Source organism: Oryctolagus cuniculus, chromosome 1 (assembly GCF_964237555.1).
Source record: "Oryctolagus cuniculus chromosome 1, mOryCun1.1, whole genome shotgun sequence".
Taxonomy (NCBI): Eukaryota; Metazoa; Chordata; class Mammalia; order Lagomorpha; family Leporidae; genus Oryctolagus; species Oryctolagus cuniculus.
In genome coordinates this window covers 110,360,400-110,370,419 of record NC_091432.1, presented here as the reverse complement: position 1 = coordinate 110,370,419, position 10,020 = coordinate 110,360,400, and positions in this window count along the sequence as shown.

Genomic DNA, 10,020 nt, shown 5'->3' with positions numbered 1-10,020 from the left:
ACCGGGACAGAATCCAGCGCCCCGACCGGGACTAGAACCCAGGGTGCCGGCGCCCCAGGCGGAGGATTAACCAAGTGAGCTGCGGCGCCGGCCAAGACTCCAGATGTTAAGACTTCCTACTAACACAGGAAGCAATAGCACCACTGTCAAATAACTGGGTTCTTCCCACCTTTGTGGGAGACCGGACTGAGTTCCCAGGTCTTGAACTTAACCTAGCCCAGCCCCATCTATAGCAGTATTTGGGGCATGAACCAGTGGATAGGAGCTCTCTCTGTCTGACTCTCAAATACATGCATATTTTTAAAAAGTGAGGAGAGTAGGTTGGCGCTGTGGCTCACTTAGCTAATCCTCCACCTGAGGCACCGGCACCCCAGGTTCTAGTCCCAGTTGGGGCGCCAGTTCTGTCCCGGTTGCTCCTCTTCCAGTCCAGCTCTCTGCTGTGGCCCGGCCCTACACCCGCATGGGAGACCAGGAGGAAGCACCTGGCTCCTGGCTTTGGATCGGCACAGCACACCAGCCGTGGCTGCCATTTTGGGGGGTGAACCAGTGGAAAAAGGAAGACCTTTCTCTCTTTCTCTTTCATTGTCTAACTCTGCCTGTCAAAAAAAAAAAAAAAAAAAGAGTGAGGAGAGTGGTCAACATTGTGGTACAGCATGTTAAGCTGCTACTTGGGATATCTATATCCTATACGGGAGTGCCTAGGACTGAGTCTCACCTCTGCTTCCAACCCAGCTTCTTACTAATGTGCCTGGAAGGCAGTGGATGATGGCCTAAGTGCTTGGGTTCCTGCCACTGGCATGGAGACCTGGATAGAGTTATTGGCTCCTGGTTTCAAACTGGCATAACCCTCACTATTATGGACATTTGGGGAGTAAGCCAGTAGATGAAAGATCTCTCTGTGTCATTCTGCCTTTCAAATAAATAAATCTTTAAAAAGAAAATGAAAAAAGGGGGATTTTCCTTCTTTATAAAAAATAAAATTACCAGTTGGTTACTTTAAAGAGTAGCACATAATTAAAACAAGCACTTCTTTTATATATTTATAATTCTTTAAATAAATAAAATTTTAGTATTTGAGAAATATTTTCTTGTATCCTCACTATTTAGAGGTTTCTGCTATTACCCAGGTATGAAGCAAGAAGGTATATATTGAGGGCAACAAATGACCCAAGGAAAACAATAAAAGTATAAAAAAGTCATGATTTATATCTATTCCAGCTGTTTAGCCTGAATTAACAGTGTGAGACATTTATTTACATAAAGTCAAGGGGCCCTATAGTTTTTGGTACACAAATAATAATACCTTAATCCCCCAGGAGAAGAAATTGACCTAGATGTATTTTTAAAATTTTATAAAGGTTTATTTATTTAATTAAAAGTCAGAGTTACACAGAGAGAGAAGGAGAGGCAGAGAGAGAGAGAGAGAGGCCTTCCATCCACTGGTTCACTCCCCAATTGGCCGTAATGGCTGGAGCTGTGCTGATCTGAAGCCAGGAGCCAGGAGCTTCTTCCAGGTCTCCCATGTGGGTGCAGGGGCCTAAGGACTTGGGCCATTTTCTACTGCTTTCCTAGGCCACAGCAGAGAACTGGATCGGAAGTGGAACAGCCGGGACGAACCGGTGCCCATAGGGGATGCTGGCACTGCAGGTGGCGGTTTAACCCGCTATGCCACAGCACTGGCCCCGAAGTATTTAAAATTTTATTTATTTCTGACAGGCAGAAAGAGAAAGACAGAGGGACACATAAAGAGAGCACCCATTCACTGGCACACTCCTCAAATGGCTGCAATGACCAGAGATGGGCCAAGCCAAAGCCAGGAACTCAGTGCAGGTCTCCTAAGTGGGCGGCAGGGATTCAAGTACTTGAGCCATCAACTGCTATCTCCCAGGGTACCCAGTAGCAGGAAGCTGGAATTGGGAGCAAAGCCGGGCTCAAACCCAGGCACTCAAATATGGATATAGGTGTCCTAATTAGCATATTAACCACTAAGAAACTTGTTTTCACAAATTTTTATCATAGGAGGTTCATGTTTCTATCATCTACATGCGTCCAACAACAATAAAAGAAAAAAAAAAGGAAAAAGGTTTAAGTGTTGTTGCTGATTCGTGTGGGGAGCAACTCGGACTAGACTAAGTTACTGGAATTAAGACTTATTCTATGCATCTGCTCTCCCACAATATGGCGCTGGGAGAGGAGTAAACAACTTCTACACAGCTGCCTCTCGCCGGTTTGACTGATGAGCTGCAGGGGCTGGTCTTGCTCCTGATTGGAGGAGAGCAGCGTGCTCGGCGTGTGGGTAGCAGAGTTGGGATTGGTGGAAGAGGACTATAAAGGAGGAGAGAGACAACATGCACCAGGAACATCCGGATAACATCTGAGCAGCCCCCGAGAGAGCCGGCCGGTGGTGTGCCGCTCCCCCACGGAAGTGGGGAAAGTGGCAGGGGGAGCCGCCCCACCACGGAGGTGGAGGGGTTGGCAGCCAACCCGGGAAGGACCGGCAGCAAACCCGGGAAGGGACGAGCAGACAAAAGAACAGCGCAGGGTCCTGTGTCATTCCTCCGTGAAGAGGGGGAGCGACAATTCAGTTTTCCAATTACCAATGACAAGCAGGTAACTTTTTGATGATTCACTGCATGCCGTATCTGTCTGATCATAGGGTAAGATGATATGAGAAGACTTCTGCCTCAAGATTATCCCTCAGAAAAAGTACGCCACATAAAACTTGTACATGAAAGGTCATAGTAGCATTATTCATAATAGCTAAAAACTGAAAACTCAACCGTCTAACATCAACTGAAGATTGGATAACAAAATGTGGTATACCATACAATGGAATATTTAATTGCAAGAAGGAATGAAGTACTGATATATGATGAAAATACTGAATGAAATAAACCAGAGGTTGGGGCCAGCAGGTTGGCACGGAGGGTAAAGCTTCCACCTGAGCTGCCTGCACTCATATGGGTACTGGTTTGAGTCCCATTTGCTACACTTCTGATCCAACTCCTTGCTGATGGCAAAGGACTGCCCAAGTCTTTGGGCACCTGCGCCCACACAGGGGACTTAAATGGAGTTCCAGGCTCCTGGCTTTGGCCCGGCCCAGCCCTCACCATTGTGGCTGTCTGGAGAGTGAACCAGCAGATGAAAGATCTGTCTCTCCTCCTCTCTCTATAACTCTGCCTTTAATATAAATAAAAATTTTTTAAAACAAACCAGATATCTTACATGAGTCTATTTGTATGAAATATCTAGAACAGACAGATCCGGAGTCAGAAGCAGACTTGTGGTTGCCAGGGGCTGGGAAGAGGGGAATTTGGTAGTGCATGAAGTTTCTTTTTAGGGTGATGCAGTGTCCTAAGTTTAGAATGTGGTTGGTTGCACAACACTGTGGATACTAAAAGTCACTTAATTGTGTACTTTAAAAGGCTATGTTTTGTGCTATGTTAATTATATCTCAATAATAATTTTAAAAAGGAATGGAGAACAAGTCCATATATTAAATGAGACTTGGACATATGAACCAACCACAATGTATTAATCAAATGTGAACAGTTAAGAACCGCTGATATTAAGGAGTTACTGGTAATTTTTAGATGTAAAAATATGATAATGCATCATCTAAACATTTTTATAATAGAGACTACTTTATTTTATTTTTTATTTGAAAGAGTTACAGAGAGAGAGAGGAGAGGCAGAGAGAGAGAGAGAGAGAGAGAGAGGTCTTCCATCCGATGGTTCATTTCCCAATTGGCCGCAACGGCTGGAGCTGGGCTGATCTGAAGCCAGGAGCCAGGAGTTTCCTCCAGGACTCCCATGCGGGTACAGGGGCCCAAGGACTCTGGTCATCTTCCACTGCTTTCCCAGGCCACAGCAGAAAACTGGATCGGAAGTGGAGCAGCCGGGTCTCGAACCAGCACCCACAAGGGATGCCGGCGCTTCAGGCCAGGGTGTTAACCTGCTGCACCACTCGACACAGCGCCAGCCCAGAGACTACTTTTTTTTTAAAGTTATAGAGATTCTAATCCTTCTGCGATCCCCCATAATAAAGGTGTCCCTTGATTACTTTATATCGAACAACCAAACGAGTTGTCTGGGGTAGACATTATCTTCAATCTCCAACTATGCTAGTTCAGTCTTTACTTATAAAAGGTCATCTTATTTAGTAATTATTCTGGGGATCAGATCTCACATTTCACGTGTCAGATGTCAGTTATAAATACCCCTTTTAAAATCAACTGTCTTATGGTATATAAATGGGTTTTTATAAGCTGGAAAAACTTTCCAAAAGCACCAATACTACACACAGACTCAAAAGTGTTAAACAGCAAAAATAAAGTAACTCTAGTGATGATGATATTTGTGAAGAATCTGGATAAAATTATTTCATGAATGTAAGAATGGAAAAAAGTTATTTCTCCATTAAAATCTTAGTTCTGTAACTCTAAACACCTATATATAAATGATTAAGTATTTTAAGAACACATTTGAACATTTCTGTTACATTCGTAAATGTTTATATATTCTAGGCAGGTGTTGTGTTACCTTCTGTAGCACCTGCATCCCATATGGGTGCTGGTTTGTTTCCGGACTCCTCCACTTTCAATTCAGTTCCCTGTAAATGAGCCTGGGAAAGCAGCAGGAGATGGCCCAAGTGCTCGGGTCCCTGCACCCACACGGGAGACCAGGATGGAATTCCTGGCTCCTGGCTTTGGCTTGGTCTGCTCTGGCCGTTAGGGATATAAACCAGTGGATGGAAGATCTTTCTCTGTGTCTCTCTCTCTGTCTCTTTGTAATTTTGCCTTTCAAATAAATAAATAAAAAATTTTAAAAAGAAAGGCACCAATATAGAGGGAGAGAAGGAGAGAGGAAGAAAGATCTTCCATCTGCTGGTTCACTCCCCAAATGGTCACAATGGCTGGGGTTGGGTCAGGCTGAAGCCAGAAGGCAGGAGTTTCATCCTGGTCTCCAATATGAGTGCAGGGGCTGAAGCAGTTGGGCCCTCTTCCACTGCTTCCACAGGGGCATTAGCAGGGAGCTGGATTGGATAGGGACCAGCTGGGACTTAAACTGGCTTCCATATAGGAAGCCAGTACTGCAGGCAGTGGCTAACCCACACTACAATGCTGGCAAAATGATAAATCTTTTAAAAAAGTTGATACATATCCCGGTTGACACAAAACTTTTCTTCTTAATATTCTCATCAAGAAAAATGGGAAATGTTCTTCTATTTGGACCACTTCACACTGATTTCTCCTTTTCCCAAAGACTAAGAAATAGTGCCATAAATTTGCAAACAACCAAGTAGATATACCAGAAAAACAATTAACTGAGAGCAAGACAATCTGTATTCCGAGGCTGGCGCTGTGGTGTAGCAGGTAAAGCCACTGCCTGCATGCCAGTATCCCAAAGGGCACCAGTTTGTGTCCTGGCTGCTCCAATTCCGATCTAGCTCTCTGCTATGGCCTGGGAAAGCAATGGAAGATGGCCCAACTCCTTGGGCCCCTGCACCCGCGTGGGAGACCCGGGAGAAGCTCCTGGCTCCTGCCTTGGGATCAGCACAGCTCTGGCTGTTGCGGCCAACTGGGGAGTGAACCAGCAGATGGAAGACCCCCCCCCTTTCTCCCCCTCTCTGAGATAACTCTGCCTTTCAAATAAATAAATAAATCTTTAAAAAAAATCCGTATTCTACCTACTGTCCTTCTATTTACTATATGTCTGAATTTAAGTTACTCAACTTTGCTTAGCCTCAGTTTCTTTTCCTATCAAATGGACCATCATTTAATTACCTCACAAGCTACTATGAGGGCCAAATGACTATCGTGAAACAGTAAGCCAAAATACTATGGGATTTATGCCACATATATTCGATATGTAAAAAACAATATCAGTATTAATGCATTTCATAAAAAAAATTTATGTCATTTCAAGGTAATGGATTTTAGCCTTATGGGTTTGTCAATTTTCTTCATATTAAAAACTTAAATTTTTTTTCATTTTTATTTGAAAGGCAGACACACACACACACACACACACACAGAAAGGCTAGTTCACTCCCTAAAGGAAAGCAACAGCTAGGCCTGGACCAGGCCAAAGCCAGAAACTCACATGAGTAGCAGGGACCCAAGTACTTGAGCCATATGCCGCTTCCCAGTGCATGCGTTAGCAGGAAGCTGGACTGGAAGCAGGGAGAGCAGGACTTAAGCCCAGGCACTCCAATAAGGGATGTTGGTGGGTGTCCCAAGCTGCAACTTAGCCACTATGCTACATGTTGACCCGAGTCCATCAATATTTGGCTTTCAAATGGTATCAACTCTCTAAAAAATTTTACTAATAATTTAAAGAAATTCATAGATCCTCTACAGCAACAATTCTCAAATGGCCCACAGAGAATCACTTCATGCCCTGAAAATAATACTAACAAGTAGGAGTATATGGTAACTGTAATTCCTGTAGAGTCCATCCCCCAACAAGACGTTGAAAATCATATCCCTGAAAAGTTATGATCCCCTTGGGGTCAGTGCTGTGGCATAGCAGGTAAAGCTGCTGCTCGCACTGCCAGCATCCCGTATGGGCGCTGGTTCGAGTCCCAGCTGCTCCACTTCCGATCCAGCTCTCTGCTGTGGCCTGGGAAAGCAGTAGAAGATGGCCCAAATCCTTAGGCCCCTGCACCCATGTGAGAGACCTGGAAGAAGCTCCTCTCTCCTGGCTTCGTACCAGCCCAGCTCCAGCCCTTGAAGCCACTTGGGAAGTGAACCAGTAGATGAAAGACCTCTCTCTCTCTGCCTCAGCTTCTCTGTAACTCTGCCTTTCAAATAAATACATAAATCTTAAAAAAAAAAAAGTTATGATCCCCTATATTGAATTTTTGGAACTTAGAGGAGTAAGTAGAAATAAATCAAACAGATATCTAGAAAAGATAAAAACTTCACACCTACACAAACATGGGTCTGATCCAGCTCCCTGCTAACATGCCTGGGAAAGCAGCAGAAGATGGCCCAAGTGCTTGGGTCCCTGCCACCCATGTGGGAAACCCAGAAAGAGCCCCTGGTTCCTACTTCTGTCTTAGCCAGCCCTAGCCATTGTGGCCACTTGGGAAGTGAAGTAGCAGATAAAAGGTCTCTCTCTCTCTCTCTCTCTCTCTGTAGCTCTGCCTTTCAGACAAACAAAATAAATCTTAAAAAAAAAAAAAAGTTAATGGGAAATGTGTATTACAAAAAATCTGTGTTGGGGGCAGGGAGCTGGATTGGAAGTGGCGTTCGTTTGGGATGTTGGCATCAAAGGCTGTGACTTTACCTACTACGCCACAATGCCAGCCCCAGATTTTATTATTTTATTTGTTTGAAAGGCAGAGTGACACAGAGAGAGGGAGAGACAGAGATCTTCCATCTGCTGGTGCACTTCCCAGATGACTACAAATGGCTGGGGCTGGGCCAGGCTATAGCCAAGAACCTGGAACTCCATCTGAGTCTCCTATATGGGTGGCTGGGGCACAAATATATCTTCCACAGCTTTCCCAGGTACATTAACAGGGAGCTGGATAGGAAGCTGAGCAGCCAGGAACAGAACTGGTGTGCTAATATGGGATGCCAGCATTGCAGGCAGAGGCTTAGCCCACTGTGCCACAACCCCAGTCCCTTTTTCTTTTTCTTTTTTCTTTGTTTATTTTGACAGGCAGAGTGGACAGTGAGAGAGAGAGACAGAGAGAAAGGTCTTCCTTTGCCGTTGGTTCACCCTCCAATGGCCGCCGCGGCCGGCGCACCGTGCTGATCCGAAGAAGGCAGAAGCCAGGTGCTTCTCCTGGTCTCCCATGGGGTGCAGGGCCCAAGGACTTGGGCCATCCTCCACTGCACTCCTGGGCCACAGCAGAGAGCTGGCCTGGAAGAGGGGCAATTGGGACAGAATCTGGTGCCCCGACCGGGACTAGAGCCTGGTGTGCCGGCGCCGCGCCTGTTGAGCCACAGCGCCAGCCCCCAGTCCCTTTTTCTACACTCTTTGAAGTACTCTCATATTTATGATTTATGGTTAAATGAAGATTAATTTCTATAGCTGCTATATAATATTATGTTGCCTTCTCTATTTATAGATAATTACAATTACAGATAAAATCCTAGGGAAAACTGCAATAAAATCCAGACCACATACAAAACCTAAAACTTCGAAAATAATTTACTCAGGGTTTCAAGTCTATCACGTTTTTTTAGAACAAAAACTTGCAGAGAATTTTTAAAAAGAGACATCAGTTTCTGCATTGAACTTCCATTATGAAGAATAAGTAGATGGCAAATAAATGGAAACTCAAGAAAATAATTTTGTGTATGAAAAAATTGGTAAGATCCTAATTGAAAGGTGTTATTATTGATTGCAGTTATCTTCTATCATGCATAGATTAGCCACACAACCCCAAATTAGCTTTTTCTAAAAAACGACTTACTTATTCATTTTATTTGAAAGGTAGAGTTAAAGAGGGAGAGAGAGATTTTCCATTCGCTGGTCCCAACAGCCGGGGCTGGGAAGGCTGAAAGTAGGAGCTTCATTTGGGTTTCCCACATGGGTGGCAGGAGCCCAAGCATTTGGGCCATCTTCTGCTGCTTTCCTAGCTACATCAGCAGGGAGCTGGATTGGCAGTGGAACAGCAGAGTCTCAAACTGGCATCCATATGGGATGCCAGAGTTGCAGGCAGCTATGCTACAACACCAGCCCCTAAATGTAATTTCTAATAACTAAAGACTTTCAGGAATTGAACTTATGTACATTTATCATTCATTCACAGTAAGTTTACTAACCAATTATCTTAGAAAATAAAAGAACAGCATTCTATAGATAATAAAAGATTTTACAGAAGGGTACTATCATGAGACTCGATAATATCAAGTGTATTCAAATGTAAGCTTAACAAGTAAAAGAATTAACTATATCTGACAAATGTTAATAAAATAAGAACATGTTCCCATTTACTTGCAAAAACTAGAAAAAGGAACAAACCAAAAGATGCCCTTTTTTGAGGGTGCGAATTGTGGTGTAGCAGGTTAAGCTGCTGTGAAAGTTTGAGTCCTGACTGGTCTGCTTCCAATGCAGTTTCCTGTAATGTGCCTGGAGAGGCAATGGAAGATGGCCCAAGTGGTTGGGACCCTGCTACCCACATGGGAGAGCTGGAGAGAGTGCAAGACTCTTGGTTTTGGCCTGACCCAGACCTGGCTGTTGCCACCATTTGGGAAGTGAACCAGCAAATGAAGTCTCTGTCACTGTATCTTTCAAATACATAAATAAATAAATAAATAAAATTTTTTTTAAAAAAAGATGCCTTTTTTAACTAATTTTATAAAGAAGTCATCATAAGTCATTCATTTTTACATTTGATCATTAATTTATCTATTGAGACTTTGCAGTCTAGAACATTCTGCATTTATTTTACAAATTAAAGCCAAATTTACTTTTCAAAGAGTACCTGGATTTGAGTCCCTGCTCCAATTTTTTTAAGATGTATTTATCTTATTTAAAGTAAAGTATGTAAAGTCAGAGTTACAAAAATAGAAGGAGAGACAGAGATGGTCCATCCACTGGTTTACTCCACAGAAGGCTGCAACAGTCAGGACTAAAGCCAGGAGCCAGAAGCCTCATTCAGGTCTCCCACATAGGTGGCAGGGGCCCAAACAACTGGACCAACCCCCGTTGCTTTTCCCAGGCCATCCGCAGGGAGCTGGAGTAACCCGGATACTGGTGCCCACATAGGATCCTGGTGTTGCAGGAGGCCCCCCACTCCGATTCTAATTGAACTGCTTGATGATGCACATCCCAGGAGGAAGTGGTAGCTCAAGTACTTGGGTCCCTGCTACCCACATGGGAGACCTGGATCAAGTTCCGGGTTCCCAGCTTCTGGAACTGGCTGGCTGTTGTGGGCATTTAGGAAGTGAACCAATGGATGGAAGAACTTATTTTTGCTTTCTCTCATTGCTCTGCCTTTCAACTAAATAAATTTCTAAAAAATCCTTCATTTATGTACTGATATCTGCAATTACTCTG